Raw genomic sequence first — 27,678 nt, 5'->3', positions numbered from 1 at the left:
CTTTGTTGGACAACCTGTCTCTTTTCCCATGTTGGTTGAATGGTGCCCTTAAGACGATATGTCCATGTCCCAAAACCTGGCACCTTGAATGTGATCTTATTTGGAAAAATGTGTTTTGAGGGTTTTTTTGCAAATGTAATTTAATTCAGTATCTTGACATAGGACATCCTGGATTGGCCAGGTGGATACTAAATTCAATGACAGGTTTCTCATAAGAGACAGAAGAGGAGAAGACAGAGAGAGGAGAGAAAGCCATGCAAGGATGAATATATATATATATTTCCAAGTTACATATTATGATTTTCCTCCATTCTTTTTTGTTCTTGTTGTTGTTAAATTGGTGTACTGAGATAACCCACATACTCTACAATTCACCTGCTCCCCAGTTTTTCACTGGGGTTGTTTATTTGTATGTTTTGTTTTATGCTCCAACAAATTCAGATTTCTCTCACTTTTTGTTTGTCCATTCCTGTTCCTCTCCTTTACATTTCTCTCTCTGTACATTTACTATTATTTAACTTGCATATCATGGTTATGTTTTCTTCCTGGCTCTGGGGCGATGCACTCACAAGCCAAGCGAGCCTTGGGCTACCAGAATCTGAAAGAGGCGAGGGGGGATTTTCCTCTAGAGCTTTCAGGGGGAGCATGGCCCCGCCAGAACCTCGATTTTGAACCTCTGTCCTCCAGAACTGTGAGAGAATATATTTTCATTATGAGGTAATACGTTATGGCAGCTGCAGAAAATGAGTATACCATCAAACTCAAGTAGACTGACCTGTTTTGCAAGTTAAAAATTAGGAGTATATTAATATAACCTGAAAATGATAAAGGGCTCCTAACTCCTAATATTTGAGCTCTATAGTGCTGAGGATTTTGTTTTTAACTATTTTAAAAATATTTATGGCCATTTAATTAAGCTTTTAGTTTCCTTAACATTTGAGATAAGGCATGAAAGATTTGGGGAAAAATAAGCAAAAATCAATGCACACACACAGGAAAGAAAACTCTGACACATTTCCTTGTTCCTAAACATGAGTCTGGTTCATTTTTTATCCCCTCCCCCTTTTACTGCCATGAAGAGGCACAAAATGTCATTGGCATGTGGTTAATAAAGGAAAGACTCAGCATTTAGTCTTCTCTATGACCGCACTTCTTGTTCCTCAACAAATATTGAACAAATACCAAAAAAGTTAATTTCTCCCAATTAACTTGGCAATTCAAACCCTTTCAAGGAGCTTCAAATCCTGTTAGCACGTCTTTCTGCTCTGTGTCAATAAAATAGAATAGAAATATTCTCAATGTATTCATGTGTTTAATTTGGGTAAAATTCATTACAAAGAAGGACCAGCTCCCCAACCTATCTACTGAATCTGTGAATACAGGACTTCTCAGAACTCTTAATGTGTCTGTTTTCAGTGTAAAACATTAAGAGAGTCGTATGGTATACGAGGGTTTCCAAAACTATTTGACTGGGGAGACTCTGAGAAAATCCCTGATTTGAGAGTTCTTCCTATCAATTGCTAGCACATTTTTTAAAGAATACATATTTTTTAAAGAATTACCTTGAAAAATTTTGCTCAAAGACAATGCAAGCAATGTCCCGTTTTCAAGCAACCCTAGGTCACCCAAGTGATGCTGTTGATTTTCAAGGATGCATCACTGAACAAATAAATCTTGAATTGTTGAAAAAGAGATTATATGAGTATTAGTGGACAGTGAGACAGTTACCTATATGCTTCACATCTTTCTTCTCTTGCTTGCAGACTCAAAAACTTCAGAATTCAAAGTAGTGTTCATGCCTAGAAAATAGGCTGAAATATCTGTTGCTTATTGATTTTTATAAACAGCCCATAGGAAATGAACATTAATTAATGAGATGGGTTTCACTGTCATAGGTTAAAAAAAATCTCACAGACACTCAATTGTTTGTTGACTCAAAGTAATCTGTTTTATGTATACATTAATATATATGACTTAGTAAAATGAAAATCAAAATTGTATACTTATAGTGTTTGAGAAATATTTGAAATATAAGCAGCCATACAAATATGGCATAGGGAGAATTCTGTTAAATGGTCATGAAAGTGTGCCCTTCACTTTTGGCGAGTCTTTCTTTTCACTATTCCTTCCTAACCATTTGCGTCATTCCTCTAATTAACTACATTTTTTTTTAAACCTTTAAGGGCTCCTGAACCCTTACCATTCATCAAATAGAAGGAAGTGGAAGGAAGGAAGGAAGGAAGGAAGGAGGGTGGGAGGGAGGAAAGGGGTGAGGGAGGGAGGGAAAGAAGAGAAGAGTGAGAGAGAAGGAAAGGAGGAAGAAAAGAGAGAAAAAGTGAGGAAGAAATGGGAGCTAGAGATAGGGAGAGAAAGAGAGAGTGAAGGAAATAAACCACAATACATTACATAACAATACATAACACCAGAAATGGGAAATGAAGGTAATTAACTCTCCCTTATTCACACCCCTTTTTGTTGAGCGTAGGGATATGTTAAGTTCTCCTGTATATTACCAGCCCTGACTTTTTTAGTTCCTGGCCTGTAACTGGCATATAGTAATTGCTCAATAAAAGCCATAGATGAAAGAAAGGACATGAAGGGCAAACGCATGCTGAAATAAGATGCCGTTTTCCAGAAATGGATACGTGTATCTTAGACACAGAGTTTGCTTCTTGCCAGTGCTATGGGGCAACATTCCTGAGCCTACCATATTGATTTTTCATCTTGAGCAAGGTCATGGACGTGAACTAGGCAACAGATTCTGTAGCTGGAAAGAAACACCAGCACCCTCCTGCCCAAGCCATGCCCAGGGCTGACACCAATGGTTTGCTGTGAGGTTCTTTCCTGCTAAGCTCCAGACCACCAAAGATTTCTCAACCTTCAATCAAGAAGCAAAGGTCACCTATCCATCCAAGCAGGCACGAGAAATAGCTTGGCACATACTCCCACTGACACAGGGTTTTATGATGGATCCACAAATAACACACTAAGAATCACATGCAGGGAAACTCAACAATGAATTGTTTCTGTTAGTATCGTAACATGTTTGCTATCACAATACCACAGACAGCTCTTCCGCTTCACTTGAATGTCACACTGTAACTTCTGTAAATCCTTAAATGTGATTTAACTATGGAACAGCCTGGCAATCTACTCACCACTTAAAGCACACTTTCTTCCAGAAAATGCATTTCAAAATTTGCTTCTAAAAAAAAGAACATAAAGGCTTTCCAATAAATTTTGAAATACAGCTAGCCTAGATGATGAAGATTTTCTGGATAAATCTGCCCACCCAACCACAAGAAAACATAATTTTATGACATAAGCAGTTTGTAGTTTTAACTATCCCAAGACCACTTATTTCTACACACCAGAATATTGACAGTGCTCTCGTGTGATGTGTAATCATATTTCTAAAGAACCTGTGCACGGTGGTGAAGCTACCACCTAGCCCAAGAAATGCAGCTGGGATTATCCTAAACTCCCCAGTAGGTGCACAAAGAATGAGTACTCCACACTGGCTTCAAAGGAGTTCTGTAGGGAAGAAAGGAGCCTGAGACCATCGGACACTATTATGATCTCAACTTTGTGACTTCAGTCTTCTTTGTGCTTATTGAAAATGAACACAGGGTTTCAGAAGCCATGCTAAAACCATGCTCAAACAAGTGTGTCACCTGCTTCAAGGTCAAAGAGTATTCTAGCAGAGACCTTTTAGCTCCAAGAGAAAAAAGGCATGCATCTCCTACAAAGGCAGATAAAGAGTTGTGGGTTTAGCATTCTTAAAAGAGGGCCCAGTTTGCTTCTTGCAAAAGTTGTCAATTTCTCCATCTCAGTCTTGCAATATTGCTGCCCATGAAAGGGCAGTATTTTATTCCATATATTTACACAGGTCATTTTTATCTTAAACTCAGGTGATTTTTTTTTTAGAAATAGGAGAGGAAGAAAAAGGGAGCTTGGAGAAAACGGATACCTGTGCTAAATACATGCCCCCTTTTTATCAAGGTTTCATTGGTATAAAGCCTTTACTTCTAACGCAAGAGGACTTACAAGCTTCATAGGTGAGCTGAGTTAGGAATTTAAAAATAGGACATACTTTTGATGAATGATGGAGAGAAAAAAATGAAAATAATTAATGGAAAATCACATTTCCTTTCAGGTATCTTTTTAACTTTATTTTTATCTAATGTATCAAAAATGGCTGAAAAATATATGTGTATATGCATATATGTATATAACACGTGTGTGTGCACACACACAAATGTTATCACATGGCTTTAGGTTGTGAAGGGGTATCTGATTGACTTAGAAAAGTAGTTAACAGTGACATTTTTATTTGTAAAAATGTATTTCTTTTTATGAGCTTCTCACAAGCCTATTCATAGATTTATCTGTATTATAAGTTGGAAAACGTTGAAGACAAAGACACTAGATCTGCATGGGGTTCTGTTCTACATGCCCCACCCCCCCCACACACACACACAGGCTCCCCACTTGTGCTGATCCCACCCCACCCCCACCCTTTCTGAGCCACTGTTAGCTGTGCTCTTTTGCCAACTGTGACAACCCAACAAGGCAATTGGATCCCATCCTGCAATTCCGAGCAGAATATTGGTGATGCTGAAATATTAAACATGAAAACGATACCTTGTAGAAATCCAATCACAGCTATAATAACACAACAAAGGAAACTTTTTCATACTTTGCAAAATAGACATGAACTCACTGGTGTGCCTTTTATCAATGATGATTCCAGTTTCATTAATATGGTTCCTTTTTAAAGGATACAAAAACTTATCAGGTAAGGCAACGCTAAACAAACCAAGTTTCTTTCCTCTGTAACTTAGAAACATGTACAGACTAAGTTCCCCACTTTAGAAAGAGTATCTTTTGCAAAATGTGTCCCACCAAAACACACACACACACACACACACACACACACACAATCAACCAAACCAATAAAAACAGAAACAGAAAATGAGGCAGAATAAGGGATGATGTGGGGACTAAGAAAGAGGGGCACAGATGTTAACAAAAATGTGGGTTTGGGGTGGTGATTTCGAGTTCTGAGATGTCATCCAATCAGCTACTACCATGTTGACACCAAAACGATCACCAATTCTCACACGCACAACCATGAAGGCTGATTGCAATCCAAAGACAGCACTCTGTCACTGTGGCAAATTGCCATTTATATAAAGCACATTTTAAAGAAAACAACCAAAACAAAACTCTGGGTCATCTCCCCACATTTCCAGAGAGCTGTGAACTCACATGTCATTTCTTTAGCACTCTCCTGGAATAAAGATTTTTCTCTTTGAAAGGTGTTCCTTAACCAATTTCTTAAATAACGTATCTTCAGGTTTCCTTCTATGTTGTCTCCTTCCTAAATCATACAAGGATTACTCTCTTCCTTTTGGAATAAAGTCAATAAAACCTCATTTTACTATATTTTTTAAATTGCTTGTGTTTGTTTTCTTTCAGGCACCATTTCTGGGAGGAAGGAGGGTTGTTCGGGCCAGGAAAGAGGTTCAGTTTGGAAATGATGGCCCAGTTTCCACAGGTGTGCTGTGTTCTCCACTCACCTGGGACAGGTGACCTCAACACTAAATGCCTGCAGTTGGAAATCTCCAAACCTACCTATCCTCCACTGCCAACCTTCCAGACAGGTACTGATTTTATGAGTCTTTTTGTTTGTTTATTTATTATAACCACCAGGGAGATAATTTTTTTCCCAAGTATTTATCCAAAGCCTGTAAGTGGCAAAATGTCACATTTCTAGGCAGTGCCATTTTATTTTTCCTTGTTCATTCGTATAGTCCCCATCCCCCCCACATCCCCCCAAAAAAGGAGGGCAAGTTTCCTATTCTACCATTCACTGGGCCAAGAACTGAGAGAACTTTCAAAGGCCAAATGTAGGTTGTTTCGAGAAAATGACAAAACTGGAAAATATTCATTGAGTGAATGTTACCACAGAGGAAAATAGATGACTTAATTGCCTAAACCCGTGGGCTTCAATTTCATTTCTAATTTCCTGTAATTCACTGGGCACAACCCATATCTTTGGTTTGGAATTTGTAGGGGACAACTTTGAGAAATCACGTGCTGCTATGTAGAAGACAGAGTTTGTCTTTTCCTCCAAAAAGTTACTGTATTCAGAAAATTAAAAAGGCAACTAATTTAAACTAAACTCTCAACGTTATCTTCTCATTTCGGAATAAAAATGCATGTTGTTACAGGCAAAAAGCACTACTTTTAACTACTTCAATCATGTTCATATCTGAAAAATCTGCTCCTACTTAGCTTTGACAATTTGAATCACTCCTCTTCATGTTTGGGTAAGTATGTTTTAACCAGATGAGTGTATTTTCAGAGTGAGGGTACTAAGGAACTTAAAATATTTTTTTTTACATTGCATGTCGTTTGAAATGAATAAATTCTGTGGTTACATTATTGACAATATTCAAACATTTAATAAAAGTTGAAAGTATGGAGAGCCACCTGAAAATGAAAAATGTTAAACAGAAGCCATTCATCATGCACTTGAATATTTACATTACTGATAACCTCCCAGTTGTGTTTGGTAGTGGTGCTAGCAGTCCAAGCACAACATTCTAAAGTGTTCTTACAGAGATCTTTCACATTCTGAACACAATGAAATACGACAGAGTCAGTGAAAGCCCTCTTCTTTGTATAGAAACCAAACATTTTCCACAAATTGCTACAAAGAAAAAAAAATGAAAAGCACAAGTGCAGAAATAAAGAAAAAATCCTGTATAAACTTATCATTACTCTACATTCCAGACCCACCCCCTCCCCCCAAAAAAGAGAGCTTTCCAGTAGGTTCAAATTTATTCACTTGTAAATTTAATAGCATCAAGATACTCACTTTATCCATGTTATAAAGCAATAGATCACTTATCTAGAATCCTTTCTATTCTTAGATTTGGTTAAAAATGAACATACCTGCTGGTTTTAAAGCCAACTGTTCATTAAGCACTATTTTACAAAACTAAATACACAAGAAATTCACAATTCTCCCATCCAAGGAAAATACACCTAAATACAACACCTTATAGACATCATCCAAGTACTGCCATTATTATGAAAATGCAATTTTCACTGAATCCCTGCTAGATAGTCATTCTGGTTTCCAAAAATCTGGTTTCCAAAAATCAAATCTCTTTTATCCAGTGATTTAAAACTGATGAAGTAATTTCCCGCTTGTTACATTGGGTCTGATTACTTTCTTACATGTCAAAGAAGATATGCTTTAAAATTGCCAAATTAAAAAAAAAAAAAAAGAAACCATCTACTATTAACTTTGCTAACAGAATACTGAATCTCTTATCTGAGAAAAGATATATGTGTATATACATATTATTAATAATATTATTATTATTTTGCAGAGGCATACATGAAATTCTTATGTTCTTAACCTGGAGACACATAAACATTCCAGGTTTTTTTTTTACGGAATAAAGAAAGATCCATGCAACCATGTGCTAAGGTCTTTCAACCTTCCCCTCCATCTATACAGGAAACAGTAACCTGAATTTGATAATTGCAGTCAACATCTTCTCACAGCCAACCAAAGGCATGAACCAATTGTCATTCCCCCAAAATGCCCCACAAAAATGCAGATTTTTTTTTTCAATCTGATCATTTCTCCAGGCTCTGACATTCTCTACCTAAACGCTAAGCATCTCAATTCAAACCAAGCATCCCTCTCAGCAGCTGCTGCTTCTTTGTTCATAATCAAAATCAGGTTCTCAAATCCTGCTCATTTAATTTCTGGCTGAAGTAGCTACCTACCGACGATTTCCTGAGCCTGTATTTTATGTTGCCCGAGAGCTCCTACACCAAGTGGCATTTCTTCTCCATCAAAATGACTAGGTCTCCCTAAACTTTTCTTTCTTTTTTCTTGTCTCTCTTATCACTAGAAGTGTTGACTTAGAGAAAGGAGCTCGCTGGCACCGCCCCCCTTTAGAAAACAGCTAAATGCAACATGGTAAATGCAACATTGGGCCTCGTCAGCAATGGAACCCCTCGGAAAAGCATACGATAATGAGCACATAACCGTCCCCCCGCCCCCCACAACCACTGACCGAATAGAAAAATAAAATAAAATAAAAATCAAAGGGAGAACCCATACTACCACCTTGTGGATTTTGCTCGCAAAAACAGCACCTGCTGAGATCAATAACCCCCCTCCCCAACCCTCTGACCCCCGATTTCTTAAGTTGGGTCGGAGGACAGATGGAGACCCCCTGGCTTCGCTCCCCCCGGCCCGCCCATCCCGCGGTGTAGTTCATTACGCGCACACACTCAGCGCCGGCGCGCGCTGCCAGCCACGGCGCACGGCGGGGTTCACCCCCACCGCCCCCGCTAGCACACCCCCAGCGCTGCCCCCCGCACCTCCCAACCCGCCAGCCCCGAGACAGCAGCACAATGGCTCCGGTCAGAAATAAAAAGAGGCCCACACCTGCAAGTCGCCTCGGGAGGAGACAGAGATCAGGAAACCCGCAGCCCCGGGGTGCGGGGAAAGCGGCTGGGAAAAGCGAGGGGATGCTGAGAGCATCCTCCGGGCGCCCTCGTCCTCCCAGCGGGACATCCGTTCCCAGGGTGGCTCCGGCCCGGGCCCGGGGGTGCGGAGGGTGGAGTGACACCCCCCACACCAGCTCCCGCCCCCGCCACTCCGGGAAGAAAGGGCGCTGTGTCTGCGCGGCGGGCCGGCGCCGGGATGGTGCGCGCTGGCGCAGGCTGCGCGGGACGCGGGGTCGGAATGCGTGGGCGCAAAGCCCGGAGCTGCGACCCCGGAGATCCTGGCCCAACCCCCGCGGGTCTCGGCGGTGCAAAGGAGCCCCGGCACAGCGGGGAAGAAAGGAAGGGGCGTCCGGGAGCCCGAGGGACGCGAGAGCGCCCGAGGGAGGGGACGGCGTTGGACCTCTAGAGTGGGAGGGGGAGGGAGCAGGCGTCGGAGTGGGGGTGAGGGGGAGGGAAGAAGGGCCCTGTGGCGAGGATGCCAGCCTCCCTCCTCTCAGGAAGCCCCCCACCGCCGCGTCATCCGCAGCCGAACGACAGTCACATTTACTCCCCAGCCCCCCGCTCCCCGCCCGCGATTCCGCAGGTCCGGCCATCCGAGTGCCGGGCGCAGGCCGGTGGCGCATCCGCTGCGGCCTGGGGGCGGGGGTCGGGCCTCAAGTTCACCTGCTCTCTCCGGTGGCCTCGGACCTCTTGCCTCCAAAGCCCCCACCCCACCCCCACCGGAACCCCAGGCTGCGGGCTTGGCAGATATTCGCCATCAGGAGTCCGAGCCCGGCGGGCGGGTTGGAGCGCAGCGGTGTCTGGGGGTGGGGTGGGTATGAACTCGGTTCCAGAAAGCGTTTTGAGGGGACGGCATTTGAAGCGCCGGACAGCCGAGAGCTTTGGGATCGCGGGTGATTTTCCGTGTGGTGCAAGGCTCCAGGGGCGGACCACGGATTGCAACCAACTCCCCAGACCGCCTGCGCCCACCGCGGCGGGGGGGACTGGAGGGCCGTGCGCCCCACCGGCTGTGTCCCCGGGAGCCGCGTTTCTGTGGGCACCGGCGGGGGCTCCGGATCCCCAAGAGACCCAGGCCGGGACGCGCGGCGCCTGTCCCCGCAGCTCCCAACTTTTCCTGTCCCCGGGAGAACGGGGCAGTTGGCAGCTTGGAGGCGACGCTCCGGGCAGCGGCGGAGCTGCGTCCCCTGGAAAGGTCCAGGTCTGACCCAAAGGCTCCCCGAAGAAGCAAAACCACCAGCTTCCCCCCTTCTGCCGCTGGCTTCCCCTACAGCTCCCACGCACGAAAAAGGACATGCCGCTGGCTCCCCAGCTTTGCAGAGGAAGGATAAGCTACCGTCGTTTCGCCTATACCCGGGGTCTCCAGTGCGCCCCAATAGCTCCCCAGCAACCCCCAAACCAGGTCCTAATCAATCACGTGCGCTGTTTCGTGCCTCTCAGCCGTCATCTTATCCCAGCTCAGCAAGGATAAAAGGAGAAAAAAAAAAAAAAAAAGGAAAAACCAGCCGCTTAATGCAACCCCAGACCAGACTGTTTTCCCTTTTCCTCTCTGGTAAACCCAAAAAACCACCCCAGGAGGTGGTAGCTGACAATTTCCTTAAAGGAGAGAGAAAGAGAGGGAAAAAAAAGGCCCCCGGGCGCTCACAGTTTCCAGAAGTCGTCTTGCCTTCATCTCGAGTCCGGGTTTGCAGAGATCTGGCGTTTTGCTTCTTCTCTCCGTGTACTGCAGATACATATTTTTTTCCTCCTCTCCCCGCCACACTCTTCTGTTTATTTGTATGTGAGGCAGAGCTACTTTATAAACACATCACACACGGCCCCAGAGCCGTTCAGATAGCTGATTGCAGCAAAATGCTTCCAAACGACGGTGGTCTCATTTTTTTTTTTTAAGTCAAAAGAAAACGAAATGTTTCTGTCGACAAGGGCATGAAGCTTGCACATAACACGCGTACATATGCCCACACTCCCACCCACACCTTCGAAATGGAGCGGCAAATGGGAGAAAGTACGGTGCAAATTTGCAAAAAATAAAAAATAAATAAATAAAAAATTTAAAAAATAGCAATAAGAAACAGATGAAGTGGAGCTCCAGTGTCTGCAATTAGGCTTTTCACCCTTTGCTGGGGGGGACAACTACATGGCAAAATGTTTAAATGGCTTTTAAAGAAAATAACCGAGAGACATCTTCAAAGGGCACCTACCTTAACAGTGGACTAGCTGCATCGTCTGTAAGTGTCCTCTTTACACATCCAGATTTTTCTGGGGAACCGTCACCGCGGGTGTGATTCAGGAGGATGTATGTAGTCCCAGCGTCTTCCCTTTCTGGAATCCCGACCAGATCTGCCACATCCAAAGGAATGTGACGGGCCCCCAAACCGCCGTTTGGAGGGAATTCGTTCTTTCGGTCGTCAATAGCCTATAATCAGGAAGAAAGCGCATTCCAATCGGAGCAGGGAGGGCAGAGCTGGGTCTGAATAAGAGCTCTGTGCTCAGAGACGGGGACGGCGGAGAGACGAGTGTGCAAGAAAAAGAGAGATTGAGCCGCGAGGTGCTGCTGTCTGCCTCGCTCTCCTCCTGCGATTGGACCAAACTGAATGAAATTTACAAAATCGGCAGCCAATAGGTGTCTGCGGCCGGCCCCATCACTACAGAAACCACAGTTGCAGCTACAACCCCATGCAAAGAGCTGCTAATCCCAGCGCAAACCAGCGGAAACGCAGTGATCCCCGGCGCCAGGGTGCTGGAACAGGTGGACATGTCATCCCCGGCCACCAGGCCAAAAACGCACAGAAAACCTCATTCCGGGCTCCGCAGCTTCTTAGAGCGAGTCACAGACCCTCTACGCTCAAAGAGCTACAGTATTTGCAAACAACTGTAACTGTTTAAGGCCACATTTTTCGAGGGCGCCAGCAGGGAGGAGCTGTTCCCGGCGGTCACACAAAGAGGTTACTGTTTCTCGGGGGCCGCGTTATTGTAATTATATTAGGAAGCAATGATGTCATTTCTTAAGGGCAGCAAATTGGAACGAACTGGACCTCTCTGTGCCCCGATGATGGCTGAGAGATGAGTTAGTTGACTCTTTTTGGTTTGTTTGCTTATGCAGCGTTGGTCTTGATATATAAAATATTGAGGATGTTGCTGGAATTGGCCAGTTATTTTTAAATGCCCTCCTTCACTTTCTAGATCCAAGAGTTTATTTTTCGCAGCCAGTTTCAAGTTTGGTGATAGGATGCTGGATGAACTTGGCTCTAACTGGGCACTGTCTAAAGTTTCTAGTTGATAAATACAGGAACACTAGGCAATGAACACAATGAGCTAGGAAACTAGCTTACTTGAGTTCAAGTCACACAAATGACCTTGGGCCTGTATTTAAATGCTGTGTCTTTGTTTCCGCATCTGTAAAATGGAGGCGATTAAGGTTGTCATTGCACAATACTGTCATGATGATTAAATGAATAAATACAGGATGTGGGATGCAAAAAGCCTAAGTAAATATGACCTTTCCTTAAAATCATTTCACAGCCTATTAATGTATATCCAGAAGGAGAAAGATAATGTCATCTACAAAAGGGGCAGCCTCACAATGGTTTCTGTACTTAGGCAGTAAACTTCAGCATCCAGCCTGCTATAATTATTTGGTTGGATGGTGTAATCAGGGATTCCTCACAAATTCTAAGAGACAGTTTCCTGGGCAATCATGAGGGGAGGTGGTAGGGATAGAGTCAGGGACCTGGTTTCAAAGCAAGAATCTCCCTTCATTAGCATTGCCTGGTTGGAAAGTCAGTTAGGTTCCATGAATCCTAGGAAATGGATCTGTTAAACAGAAATTAAAAATAGCTCTCCTGTGGGCTTCTTGTGATGATTAAATGAGATATTACATATGAAAATACCTTTTAGCAAAAAGATGTATACCAATACACATGTGTGTATAGTGTATAGGATCCACTAACAAAATACTATGGTTAATAAATATAGCGTCCCCCCATCCAATCAGTGGCATACATAAAGACAACAACATAGACAGACAAAAACAGTCGTAGTCATAGACATAGACATTTCCCAAATTAGATTTTAGAAGCAAAGTCTCAACTTGAGTTCAACGATCATAATGGAACAGAAAGTCATTGGCTTTGCCAACAATAAGAGCAATAATTTATTTATAAATTCATCAGGACTTTTTTGAGCAGTAGTACTCTGCTAAGCAAATCTCTGAAAATGCATTTGTGAGAAAGACATTCATGATTTGAATATGGACACATTCTATGGATAAGATAGCCATATACAGGAATTACAAGTAGGTGTGAAAAGATGCTATGGTGTGTGAATTCCTAGGGGACCACGGAGAGCTGTGGAGGTCAAAATGATCAAGGAAGCATATGCAGAGAAGGAGGCTTCTTATTAGAGAATGAATGGCAAATAGACATTGACTGGATGATGAAGTTGAGCAAGAGACCATAGGAATAGCTTGGGCAAAAGCATATCAGAAAAGCACTCCTATGTGAGGGTTTAGAAACAGGGAAGGTTTGGGATGGGTGAGTGATGTTGTATAAAAAGGAGAGAGATAAGAGAAGGAGGATGCTGAATGCCCCGGTAAAAGGTTGGAATTTATCCAACAGGCAATGGGGAACCACTAAAATACTTTAAACAGGTGGTAGAAAGGAAAAATCACATTTATATCTTGGGACAATCACTCTGGTTGCAATGAGAGAATAAGTTGGAGGGGGATCAAGTTTGAAAACAAAATAGTTCCAAGAAAGTTGCAATGATGGATATATACTAGAGAAATGAGGAAGCCCCAAACAACAACAACAACAAAAAATCGATTGCTATAGGGAGAAGAGGTCATTTCTAAATATTTTGAACTTGGGGAGGGAGACCTTGGATTTATTGGTGACCCCTTGGTGTTTGGCTTCCTGCCTGGGTGGGTTGGTTGGGTAGCAGATAGCTTCCTTAAGCTTCGAGACCTGAGAGGATGCAGGCAGGCAGATTTTCATTTTTACTTCAATGACCCTATTCGGATCATTAAAAAGCATCTTAGGCAAACAAAAACAGCATTTTAAGAACAGTGAACGTATAATTTTATGAGTTATCATTTCCCGTAATCCAAAGCCCCTCACTTGAAACCATGGTGAGAAAAGGGACAACTTCACTATTGGGAGAGCAAACTGTGAAACAGAGGTAAAAGAGTTGTATATCCACGCTTTTCAGAAGAGATAATGATATAATTCTCCATCCTTCCATTTGAAACTTAATTATGGGATATGGAGAGATGGGAAAACCATCAATGCCATAAAAAGATACAATACAATGGGCTTCAGAGAAGGACCTATTGGCATATAAACCAGATTTGGCACAAGAGAGAGGGAAGGAACTTGGTAACTAATCTAGACTGTGCTATTTTGTTCTCTGTGACACTTGTAACTACACTGCTTCCATCAACCAAGTTCTGACATTATGTCCTTGTACCTATGGGGTTGATAGGTTCAACCCTCAATGCAAAATGGGCTATGTCGAAACATGGCTACATTTTGGAATCACTACATCATTGATGGCCTTCAACTCAACATTTTGGGTAGATTCATGAGTGAGGTCATGATGAAGAAGTCAGAAACCTGAGGATAGTCTACAAGACTATAAGTGAAAGGAAAAAGAAAAGATAAGACTAATTCAGAGGTAGCGGGGTTGAGGTAGGGCTGTTTTCAGTTTATTTGCTGATAATTTTTGTTATTCTTTTAGTCAACGAACATGAATCTCAGAACTGTTGACTTCTCCAGGCACTCTATACGATACCAAGAATGGATAAATAAGATAAATAAATAAGACATGGTCTTTGCCCCCAAGGAGCTAATCCTGTCATGGCTATATGCGATGGCTTATAGCCAGAACAACTGTCTAATTTTATCTTTATTGGTTTGTTTATTTATTATATTTTTGCTTTCATTTGCCATTGTAGACAAATGGTCTTAGAACAATCTCTGAAACATATTGACAATAATGCCTTGGATCATCACAATTATATGACAACTGTTCAGAGCTTGAATTTCAATTAATTTGTGGAGAAGGGATGTAAGAAAGAACATTTACATTTAGATATATACGTACACACAATATTATATTATATATACATAATGTAACTAATATAAGAGAACTCATATAACCAATGTACATAGCCAATTCAATTTATTACAAAATACTTAAATAGCATTATTCCCAAACTGGATTTACTGACTAGATTAAAATATACGATCACTAACTATAGTTTTAATGAAAAGAGTATACTGAAGGCCTTACAAACATTTGTTCTCTTAAGGTTTAGCAAATTCCATTCTATCTTGTTTTATACTCTGACTTGCTAAATAAACCTTTTCCTCTCAGTGATACAAAGTGAACTTCAGACTAGTTGAAATTGAATTATCATGGATTTCAAATTAATGTCAGTAACTAAATGACGTTTTATTGTACTAGTTTAGTGCATGTATAACTTCTTACATGTCAACATAGTTCTAGAAATTCAGTTGGAAGGGACATTGAGTTCATCCTATCTAGAGCCCTGTCAGTTTTGTAACTCTTTTTAATAAGATTAATAAACCTTTAAAGGTAGTTTTAAAAGGTGTATCTTTTCCAAAGAGAAGACTGTACATTCTCCCTATTTAATTCCAATTTTTGCCTCTCATAAATGGCAATAATATCCTCACAAGTAAGTGTCTGCAATCTGGTCCCTTGAAGATTTTGTCCTTCTGACTTTTATTATTTTAAACCCATAAAACATTATTATTTATGTAACAAGCATACACTGTACAAAGATATGCATGATTATTTTAAATTCTTTCCCTGGTCATTATTTCATCACTGGGCCTAAATGACTTTTGAATGGCCCGGATTTTTAAAAAGCATTCAAGCTACCGATTTTCGCGACATTCATTGAGGATAAGAAACCCATTAACTATTGCTTTTGTATGAAAACCAAGCATATCGAATCCCAAATAAGGCACTCAAAATAGAGTTCATTTTTAATGACATTTTGCAGTGACTTTCTCACTTCTATTGCCTTGGACATTTTATGAAACTCTTTCATGATATCTATATTCCTTTGACAAACAAGAACACATGCCATACTTTACAATCATGAAAAATTGTATATATATAAAAGCCCTTCTCTCCAGGTTAATTGGAACCTTAGAATTATTGCAGTATATGGGGGGTGGGTGGGAACTAAAGAGATGGGTTTAGAGTCCCAGAATGGTTGATTCATTGATTTATGCCTGTTTTATCCCTATATCTTTGTCCTCCTTATGGACTCTGTCTTTCTACTTTCTTACTGTATGCTCCAGACAATCTATATTTTTAAAGAAAGAAATTGAAAATTGTAGGGGAGGGTCTATATAAGAAGTAGTATAGATTTTATCTTAGTTTTCCTCAGCTGATATCACAAATACCATACAATGGATTGGTTTAAACACTAGGAATTTATTGACTCCCAGTTTTGGTGCCAGGAGAAGTCTAAAATTGAGGCATCAGCAAGGTGGGGCTTTCTCTCCAAAGTCTGTAACATTCTGGTGCAGGCAATGTTTGGTGTTTCTTGGCTTGGCTCCCTGCCTCACGTCACAGGACCATGTCCTCTTCTTTCTCTTCTACCTTTCCTTGACTTTTGGCTTCTAGCACTTCCCGGTTGCTTTATCTTACTGTGTCTGAAATTCTTCCACTTACAAAGGATTCCAGAAATTCAGATTATGATCCAATATCATTCATTTGGGCCACACTTTGACTGAAAGAACATCTTCAAGAAATCCTATTTACAGTGGATTCAAATCCACATGAATTAAGACTAAGAATGTATCTAAATCAGGTACATAATTCAGTCTACACAGATGTGCTTTATTTATTGAACTCAAGGAAACAGCCTTCTCTCTTGGTAATGACTTGTTCTGTCTATGCTGATAGGGAACTAGTACCTGTGTAGTAAATGCAAAATGATTTATAAATTTAGTTTAAATGAAATGAGATGGACAAGTATAATTATTGGGGCAATGGACCTCTTTTATTCTTTCCAACTCAAGGTTTGTTTTGTCATCTTTTTTTTAAAAAAAAAATCACTTTGAATTTTTATCATTTATTGTCCAGAGAAGGAAATTACTGCAAGTCACACTTTATATGTGATGTGTACCCATATATGCATATTCCTACAAGTGGAAACAGAGCAGCAGGAAGGTCTCTATAATACATTTGTGTGGAATGGGGATCAATTGCTGTTATAAAACAGTGATATACTAATACAGTAATATTTTCCTGGAATAGTTGTGAGCTATTCTGATTTGCTAATGCTGCCATTTTGTAAAATACCAGAATTGGATTGGCTTTTATAAAGGAGGTTTATTTCATTAAACAGTTACAGTCTTAAGGCCATACAGTGTCCATCAACAAAGGGGACCTTCCCTGGAGAAAGGTCATTGGCATCCTGAAAACCTCTGCTAGCTGGGAAGGCACATGGCTGGCATCTGCTTGCTCCCAGGCTGTGTTTCAAAAGGCATTCTCCAAAATGTTAGTGTTGGCTTCCAATGGCCATCTTCAAAATGTGTCTCTCAGCTACAGTTTCTCTCAGTGTCTCTCCAAAATGTCACTCACAGGTGCTCCGAGTTCCTTCTGTTTGTCAGCTTTTTATATGGCTCCAGTGATTTAATTCAGACCCACCCTGAATGGGTGGGGTAACACCTCCTTGGAAATTATCCAATCAGAGGTCTTGCCCACAGTTGATTGAGTCACATCTCCATGGAAACACTCGATCAATAGGTTCCATCCTAATCAACACTAATATGTCTGCCTCCACAAGATTGCATCAAACAACATAGCCTTTTTCTGGGGGACATAATATGTACAAACCGGCATGTGAGCAAAATGATGTAGAGAACAAATGAACTGATAGAATATCTTATTCTTTCCTTGCAAATGCAAAACAAAGAAGATCTAGCACCTTAGTATGTTGCTAATCAAACTAGTGTCTTTGGTCCAGCAATCACGGCATTGGCTGCAGAATCTCAGGCTCCCATACCAAATGATTATATCAAATCTGCATTTTAACAGGTTCATTTGGTGATTTGTGCTGGTCTGGAGGACAGCTTTCCCAGCATCCAATGGACATGGTTACACAGGGCAAGGGTTACAGAAGGAATAGATGGGCCTACAGAATGGGATTTTCAACTTCTGCTCATTGTTGACTTGTTCAAGGCTGAGCATTCCAGCAGAGCTGGGCAATCAGTATGTGTGCCAGTTTGGATGAATTATGCCCCCCAAAATGCCATGTTCTTTAATGCAATCTTGCGGAGGCAGACATATTAGTGTTGATTAGGTTGGAATGTTTGGATTAGGTTGTTTCCATGGAGATGTGACCCATCCAATTGTAATACCTTTGATAAGATTATTTCCATGAAGGTGTGGCCCTGTCCATTCAGCCTGGATCTTGATTAGTTTACTGAGCCCTATAAGAGCTCAGACAGAAGGAGCTCACTGCTGCAGCTTAGAGAGACATTTTGGAGACAGCTGTTGAAAGCAGACTTTTGCTGATGCTTTGGAGGTGCTAGCCCAGAGTTTGCCCTGAGAAACTAAGCCTAGAGACATTTTGGAGAATGCCACTTTGAAACGCAACCTGGGAGCAAGCAGGCACCAGCCATGTGCCTTCCAAGCTAACAGAGGTTTTCTGGATGCCAATGGCCTTTCTCCAGTGAAGGTATGCTCATGTTTGTGCCTTGGTTTGGATACTTTTATGGTTGTAGAACTCTAACTTTGTAACCAAATAAACCCCCTTTATAAAAGTCAATCCATTTCTGGTATTTTGCATAATGGCAGCATCAGCAAACAGGAACAGTATGCAAACCCTGGGAACACACGGCTTTAAATTTTTACACCATAGTCCACACACATAGGGAACTGGCTCTTGGGAAGAGTAGATTGGTAATAGGTACATTTAGGAATGCTCGATGCCATTTTTTCCCAACTTGTTGAATGGAACAAAAGAGGAAGCTCATATACAAAGGGGGGGGGGGGGGACAAAGAAAGCAGACATCCAGAGAGAAAAATACTAGTGTCAAAGGGAGACCTCCATACTTCCTTCTAGATGTTCAGCATCTTCCCGCATATCTTAAATTTCCTAGGGCTGCTGAAACAAATTACCACAAACTGGGTGGATCAAAGCAACAGAAATCTTTTCTCTCACAGCCGTGGAAGCAAGAAGTCTGAAATCAAGAACCACGTTCCCTCAGAAACCTGTTGGAGAGGATGTTTCCTTGCTTCTTGTAGCTTAAGTTGGCCCCAGGATTTCCTCGGCTTGTGGCTGCCTTGCTCTAATGTCTTCCCCATCTTCGCAGGGTCTTCTCTCTCTGGATCTCTATGTGTCCTTTTCTGTCTCTTACAAGGACATATGTCATTTAGGGATATGAAAATACAGTGTGATATCATCTCAATCCTTAACTTAATCACATCTGCAAAGAACCTATTTCCAATTAAGGTGGCATTCTGAGGTTCCTGGTGGACGTGAATTTTGGGGGACATTATTCAATCCCCTAGACTTCCCTTGAGCCCTCTGAGATATCTCTGTATCCGTAAACAAATTTCCTCTTTTGTTTTATTTTAATTAAGCTTGCTTCAGTGACTATATGTTACTGTCAGGGAACATGCCCTAATTAATATGCAAGGTGTTGCTAGATTTAAAAAATGGATCTTGTGGAATATGAGCAGAATTAGGGCAGGGATTTGGACAAAGTCAATTTATGTGAGGAAACTGGCAGAGAGAAGATGACTGGCTGGATCAAAATCACACAAGTAGGAAACATTAGCTTGATCCCACTTTAGCACACGTCTTGGGGGTGCTTGGCTTGCCAAATTTAGCAGCTAAATATACAGGAATTCCAATTAAGCTTGAATTTCAGATGAACAATGAAAAAAATGTTAGATGTTTCATGCAAAATCTGGGACATGCATATACTACCGTTTTCCCATTGTTATCTGAAATTCAAACATAACTGGGCATCCTGAGTTTTATCTGGCAACCATATCAGCGTCCCCTATGCCAGAATCTTTCACCCCTCTCTCTGCTGTGGGAGACGCAGTCTACATGAGGAGTTGGTTTTCAGCTTGACCCCTACCACCTTTAGGTTGGGAGTTGAGTTTACAGGTGTGTAGTTACCTACACTTAGAGATCAATTGACTCTTCAACCAAAATCATATAAAATCTCCCTGGTTGAGGCCATCAATTGGAAAAGGCAGCATTCTGTTCTCTGATACAGTTCATCTGTCTTCCTATGGACTCCTCATTCTGTGTTAATCACATGGTCTTTCTGTTTCTGATGACTGATAATTCATGTGCTGCTTCTCAGACACTTGCAAATACTCTGGACTGAACTTGCTCATCTCAGCCTTCTGCTTTGCTGTGCTCTTCTGTGCTTGGACACACCTTGGCTCGGGACTGACTACAGTGATTTACTATGCACTAACCACTGATATTTCTGAGTTTGCTCATAAGTTCAAGCACACTTGCACTCATCCCATTGCCCTGTATCATGCCCTCGTTGCCTGCCAACCTCTGTGCCATGAAAGACAGCTATGCTGCACACCACTGGACTCAGTAAATGCATTTTTGTACAGCAACGTTGGAACTCTGTACTTAACTCAACTAATTACAATGGATATTTACGGCAATAAAATTTCATTCCAAGTAGCCACTCCAACTAAAAATCACTAATAGATCTAATTCATTTCATTGACAAGAATCATTCACAGTAATTTCAAATTTAGAAGTTTCTAGTATATATGAGACTTGACACAAATTAGATAACCTAGATTAAATGGACAAATTCCAAAAACACACAAACTACCTACACTGACTCAAGAAGAAATAGAAGATCTCAACAAACCGATAACTAGTAAAGAGATTGAATCAAGCATCAAAAACCTGCAAACAAAGAAAAGTCCAACAAGAGCATGACAGAGGGCAAGGGGATGAGTGCAAGTGTGCTTGAAGTTTGTAGGTGAATTTTGCCAAACATTCCAAGAAGAATTAGCACCAATCCTGCTCAAACTCTTCCAAAATTTAAAAAGATGGAACACTTTGTAACTCTATGAGGACAACATCACTTCATACCAAAGACATAAGAAGATATCACAAGAAAAGAAAATTAAAGACTAGTATCCCTTATGAGTTTAGATGCAAAAATACTCAAAAAGGTACAGCAAACTGAATTCAACAGCACATAAAAAAAATCTAAACTATGACCAAGAGGGATTTATGTCAGGTATGCAAGGGTGGTTCAACATAAGAAAATCAATTATTTCATATACCACATTAACAGAACAAGGGAAAAAACATATGATCATCTAAATTAATGCAGAAATGACATTTGATAAAATCCAGCATCTCTTCTTGATAAGAACGCTTACAAAACTAGTAATAGAAAGAAACTTCCTCAACATTTTAAAGGGCATCTATGAAAACCCCATCATACAACATTGAAAGCTAGATATTAGGTAATTAAAATTTGACTATTGGTTGGGTGCTTGCCAGTAATATTATAGGAAGAAACCATAAATATAAATTAAAATAATTGGTGAAACCTAGAGGCAAGTGTCATCCCAGTAGCAATGAGCACACTTGGTACCCAGCACTTGGTTTCTAATAATATTGTTCAATAAAGGGAACCAGGGCTTCTTGGAGAATTGGCTAATCTAGGACCGCAGTAGGAAATATTCAAGATGAGTTTGGATCATTTGTAGTGTCATAAAATAAGCAGTGCTAAAAAAAATAAAAACAATGATTGAGGATCTCAAAGGGGAAAGGTATGTATAGAATTCTATTCTAATGAATAGAATACCTCAATGTTGGGGGAGCCTTTTGTGGTCAGGTTTAAAAGACCATGGCTTCTGTCTTCCTAGCAGACTGGCTTTGGTGATTTAACCTGCTATGGTGAGGAGGTCCACATGTCGAGAAATTGATATCAGCTTCAGCTCAAAAGCCAGTGAGAAATTAAATCCTGCTAACATCTGGGGAGCTTAAAAGCAGATCCTTCACCAGCTGAGTCTTCAGATGAGACCCCAGCCCTGGTTAATGCCTGAATTGCAACCCACAAGAGACCCTGAAGCAGAGAACCCACCTAAGCTATGCTGAAACCCCTGACCCAAGGAAACTGAGATAATACATGCATGGATTTTTAAGCTACTAAGTCTGTGATACTTTATTATGCAGTAATAAATAACTAATGCCACATACATATGTATGTATGTGCATATGTATGTATGGGTGGGTGGGCATGGATATGGATGGCAGTAAACAAACTGTAACAAACATGAATATAGAATAAAGTTGAGCAAATGGAACGAATGTGCTAAATATTTTATAATTTGCAGAACTGCAGTTACAACTCTTTCAGGAGGATCATTGATGAATGAACCAGAGTAAGAAATACATCTGCTTGCAAAGCCTGCCAAAGGATTGCAAATTAGGGGAAGAGGAGGATCTTGACAACCAAATCTGTAATTTCTGCATCAAGCAAAATAGATTTGCTTTATGGTGGCTGATAGTTGTTTAGTGCCCATCAACAGCCTTGGTCTTTCTACCATTCATCACATCAGCAAATGATGGGCAGCCTTATATCAAGGAGGCCACAAGAGTGTTGGAAATATTATCCAAATTCATATCCTCTAGGGACCTAAAAGTTCCTGAGATACACACACATATATACATATATATATATATGTATGTATATATATGTCACAAAATTTCTAAAGCACGATTTCTCAATCTTGGCTCTACTGATATTCAGGGATAAATAATTCTCTGTTGTGGGGCTGTTCTTTGCATTGCAGGATATTTAGCAAAATCCCTGGACTCTACCCAATAGATATTAGTAATCCCCACCCAGTTGTGACAACCAAAAATGTCTTCAGTTACTGCCAAGTGTTCCCTGGGTGGGAGGAGTCAAAATTGCTCCCAGTTGAGAATTACTGCTCATAAGCAAAAGAAATACATACCCACAATTTGTACAACCTAGGAAATGCTCTTTGCAGTTTTTCTCACTGGGATCCTCATGGGCATTTTGGATGGGAGGATTCTTCGGTGTAGTATGGTCCCAGTTCCTTGCAGAATGTGCACCATCTCTACCCTCTCCCTGAAGCAATCAATGCCAAAAGTCTCTCTGATGAATCTGACAACCAAAACCCTTCCTATGGATTTGCAAACAGCTCTGGGGGATGGGCAACAGGAAGGTCCAATCTCCTCTTTGACAAACAGTGACTGTTGACTGATCATACACCACTGGTTTCTGGCTACCCTTCATCATCTTCTTTCTTGATGAGATGTCCTTCTCTCACTTCTCTAACTCATAGATCTTCCATCATTCTCCACAACTGCATTGGTGTCTCTCCTCTATCAAGCTGTCTGGCCTTTCCTTTCCCACGTAAACCCACCCCTGCAAAATTCATCATTCCAATTCCTCTCCTATCAAAACACCTTAACCTTCTAACAGAACTTAATTCACCTGCTTCTGGTGGCATGTATAGGATATGTGTGTGTGTGTGTGTGTGTGCGTGCGTGTGTCTTGTCCACTAGACTAGAGGTTTGATTTGTGTGTGTATGTCCCTAATGCCTCACTGTTTAAATGTTTGTTGAGCAGTTTTTTTCATAATGCAAAAGTGGATTTTGTTTCATTCTCTTCTGTTTACTTTCATTCCATAAATTGAGAAAATGTGTCAAAAAATTGAAGAAATTTTACTGGGAGCAGCAGATTATAATGTGTCTTCCAACTTATCATAATACCTCATTCTTGAGTGTTGAGATTCCTGTCTTGCATAGTGAAATCATTCACAAATATGTGATCTAGTAAAATCTTAAAGTCATTAGACTTCTGGTATTCAATGAGGGAGCACATTTCTTATTAATAACACAAAAAGGTTGAAGTCCCAGATAAATAGAACCCCAATGCACCTAGCAATTCTGAAATCACTCACATATGCAGCTAGTATAATTAAGCCATTCTGCCCTTAGACCCTGACAATGAATGTAAACAAGTCCTCACTGATAGCAAACATGGATCAAGAACAGTCAAGGAGAGCATCTAGTACATGGTGCACACAACCACAAAGCAATATTTTTTCCAAGTTGGTGCATTTAAAGAAAATATTTATAGACTGTATTTTTATTCAAATTGAATAATTTGAATAAATTTGAATAAAATCAAATCCTGTAGGAATTTTATTCAAATCCTGTAGGAATTTTATTCAAATTGAATAATTTGAATAAAATCAAATCCTGTAGGAAATCCTGTAGGAAAACAATCTCTCTCTTTCTCTCCCCACTGCCTCTCTCTGTTTCTCTCTTGCATACACACACTCACACATGCTCACAGACATGCACAACATTTTTTTCCAGGTCAGGAGTGGACAGAGGGAGGCAGGCATCCATAGTTGCAACACATCCTCCCATCCCGACAGGAATGCACAGCCTGGCACCCTTCCTGAGCTTCCCCTGGCGCCATGCTTTTTCCTCGAGAGGGCCCCAGTGATGAGCCCTCAGCCTCCCTAGGAACCATGCTTTTCTCCAGAGGGGCACAGATAACTACCCTTCTCGTGAAAGGAAACTCATGCCCCTGTGGCCACCCTCCCAGCTTCGATGGCTGGGGTCAGGATTAGGGAGGGGATGTGTTCAGGACCTTACATCCATGAGGATCCCTAACTGACATACTTTATACCATCAACAATCACAGTGGTTTTTGGTTGAAAGCTTTGGTTACTTCAATGTATACAATTAAAAGATTCCATGAATTTGTAACCCGTTTGTTTTAGTATTTCTTCACTTATTTTTACATATAGCAAGAACCCGAAATCCTGGATGTCCGTTGGTCTGTCCCAATCCTGCCTTATCTGAATGACACAGTTGTCTTCCTACCAACAGTTCATTCCTCAACCATCTGCCTCCTTTCTAGGCACCTTTTCTCTGAAGTAATAACATACATGTTCGTTTCTCTTTCAATTCAAACACCCAGGCTTGGCTTCGAAGCACAATAAGCCTGATAGAGAATTCCTAGAAAAACAAACTTTCCCCCATGCCTTTTTTGAAATGGCCAGCTATCCACAGGTGTTTGTCAGTATTATAGTGTAGGTATTTTCTAATTCAGTTACTTTTACTCTTAAAAGAAAAAAAGAAGAAAGAAAACATCAAAATTGTAAGTGAATTATCTTTCCTCCTTAGTTTTCCACACCCAAGTCTAATGAGTCCAAGTCTATAGATAATAACATCTTAAATAACATTCATTAGCTCAATCTTGTATAGAACCATGGAAATATTTCACTGGGCATCGGTAGTTTTTTTTTTTTTTTCTTTTTTTTCTTTTCCTTTTCTTTTTTTTTTGGCCAATGAAATTGATAATACTTTATTATTTAACTATAGCAGAGCACTAAAGAAGGTAGTCTATTAAAATGCTACCACTTTTTGTGCAATGTCTAATGTCTTTGTCTCTCTGAGATCAGGATCCTTTTATTTGAGAAGTAGTAGCAACTAAGAAAAACTGTGTCTGTCACTTCTTACGCCAGGTTTAGAAAAAAAATAAATAAAGCATGAACAGGGGTGAAACAAACTACTTGTGTTTGCTATTTCTGCCCCCTTGTTAATCTGGCTCCAGATTATACTCATTTACAGCACTTGAAAGGTCAACAGGTCCCCACATTTTCCAATTGGAGATTCAACAATCTGTGCTAAAGCAATAGCTAGAACTGGGCAAAAAGGTTGGCAAGACAAGTGGTAGGGTAAACAAGGATAGTTTCTTTGTATACTTAGCTCCTCTGTGCCATCAAGACCAGGATTTTGATGTTCTTGCATGATATCTTCTGCTTTGCAGTGTCCATGCACTGCTCTGGAATCATCATAAATGCTATGACTCCCAAGGCAATATATGCTGGGTGACAGTCTCCAAGGCTTTGTTTGTTTCTGCATGACTTTCTGGTCTACACCCTCTCTTCTCTGTAGCAAATAGCCTTGGAAATTGCCAGCTATCCACAGGTATCCAAACAGACTTGGAAAGTAGAGACAGTGACTTCCTACAGAACTGAGGGCAGGTCTGATTATTGTATATATACAAAGATATTGTCTTCCTCCAGGGAAAGGATGGCTCTACTTGCAGCCCATCATAAAATATTTGGCCTCTATGAGCTCAGGGTATATGACCTAAACTCACTAGGTGTGCCCTGTGTATTGTGCCTAGGGAACAGGGAAAGGAACGCGGACTGATGAGAATATGATGTTCTTGCTGTTGGTGATGCTGTGGAAAGTAAAGTCTTTTGTCTCTGACCCAAGAATCTTGTGTCTTCTGCCAGCATCCATTTACTCCAAAGATCCAATAGAAAAATTAGAAAACGGTGACCTGCCTTTCTGCAGGTGGGGATGAATCAGGTATAATTACAGCAGATATTCTGACTCAACTGGAACCATCAATAAAACAGTCTATGTCTGCAATCTAAATCAAGGAAGGCCAATTTTATTGTTCATATCTTAAGCCAAGGATATATTAAAATATAATTACAGGATGCACAAAATTAAAAGCACTTTTTTTGCAGGACTTTAGTGATGCTTGTTTGTTGATGGAGAGGGATTTAAATACATATCTCACCCTTTAAAGAAATTAATAATGGTAAGCACAAATTTCAGTTGTTTTAGTAAAACCTTTTATAAGATCATTTTAGTTTTTATAATACCTCTTGCTTTCTCTTATTGAACTAGACATCTCATAGAAATAATATATTAGTTGAATTCAAACATTTGCAATAGATGAATATTTTATTTTATGTTAAAAAGGCAGGCAGGAAGCAAGTTTTGAGCTTAACTAAGTAATGTGCTAAATTTGATTTCTTGCATTCAGTTTTGTGGAGGTCAAAATGCAGAGAGCTTTCATCGAGAATATTAAGGCTATTATGCAGATTGAAAAGCTTGATTTCTACAAGGTCATTCATATTTACTTTCATAGAGTAGCAGTTGAAATGTTTTGCTGGTCAATTTGATATTTAAAACCATGAAAATTATGTTAGATTTTTAAAAACTGTCCAAACCCCTTGGTTTGACAACTGGGGATATTTCTGGAAAGGCAAGTAACTGATAGCAAAGACCTTTCTGCTGGCCCTAAAGAGACACTTATTATTTCTTTGAATATATTCTCATTTAACTGTGATTCATGGGGCATAGCTAACAATTTTACTGGGGATAAAAATCAGACAGCTACTGTTGTGAAGATAATATGTGGGAAAATGTGCTGGAGGATCTGTTGGTTATGTTTCTACAACATTGTTGAATCACAGTGAATTTTATGTTGGGACTGTAATCAAGTCAATGATCTTTTGGTGGTGAATTTATTTGTTTTAAGAATAAGTAGCTAATATGTGGAGCATGTGGTTATTACACCAGCTAGAAAATCTTTAGGTAACAGCTCTTCTCCACCAGAAAAAGCAATCACAGTATACGGCCCCTTCTCCCCAAACATTCTCAACTTGAAATTGAGTGCCTTATTGTAAATCTGGCTCCTCCACTGAGGTCTACTTTGGAGTAGATCTTAAGTTTGAGAAGTGCAGAAAAGGGACTGTCCCCAAAATTCAAATGGGGAACTTTCAGTTGCGAAGACCTTCTGCATTTTCCCAATTTGTTTGGATTGTCCCACTTGGGTGGAGATGGCCGTTTCTGCACTGAGAATCTGTCTGAAAAGGTCTTATTTTAATGTAGTGTGAATACAAGGACCCAGAGAGAATTTCACTAAGGAAAATGGTGGAATTAAACCTGAACAGGAACTCAACTTTATTTTAATGTTTTAAAATTCAACCAGGATTGACATTATTGTCTTTTAAATTTTCATGGGAGGTTCTCCTGTTAAGATAAACAAATGAATATATAAAAATGTTCCCATTCGGAAGTCTGTCTTCCCTTGGGACTTTTTTATTTGGAAAATGAGGAGGAAAGCACAAATTATCTTTCAAATTCATGCCTCATACCCAAAGAGTCCTCTTGCTAAAACATGCATTTAAGTTTTCAAGTGTTTCTCTTCAAGCAAGTACATATATAGCCAAAACAAATACTGATGGGAGAGATACTGAAGATTTATCCAAGAAAACCTGAAATCA

At 40.6% G+C, this 27,678-nt stretch overlaps 1 protein-coding gene across 5 annotated transcripts in view; it reads right to left on the bottom strand.

The window, feature by feature from the left end:
- Nucleotides 1–27,678, bottom strand: part of LOC119523146 (neuroligin-4, X-linked) — a 394,586-nt gene that overhangs the window by 347,284 nt on the left and 19,624 nt on the right. Inside the window, exon 1 of one of the 5 annotated variants that reach the window (XM_037821931.1) lies at nucleotides 10,743–11,204. The exons of 1 other annotated variant lie outside the window; for it this stretch is intronic. The gene's annotated coding sequence lies outside the window, so the exon portion shown is untranslated. Of the gene's footprint in view, nucleotides 1–8,482; nucleotides 8,584–10,186; nucleotides 10,377–10,742; nucleotides 11,205–27,678 lie in introns of those variants that run through there. 3 more of the 5 variants (XM_037821930.1, XM_037821927.1, XM_037821926.1) reach the window with 3 other exon arrangements.

This window comes from Choloepus didactylus, chromosome X, assembly GCF_015220235.1.
Source record: "Choloepus didactylus isolate mChoDid1 chromosome X, mChoDid1.pri, whole genome shotgun sequence".
NCBI lineage: Eukaryota > Metazoa > Chordata > Mammalia > Pilosa > Megalonychidae > Choloepus > Choloepus didactylus.
This window is presented reverse-complemented; position numbering and strand designations above follow the sequence as displayed.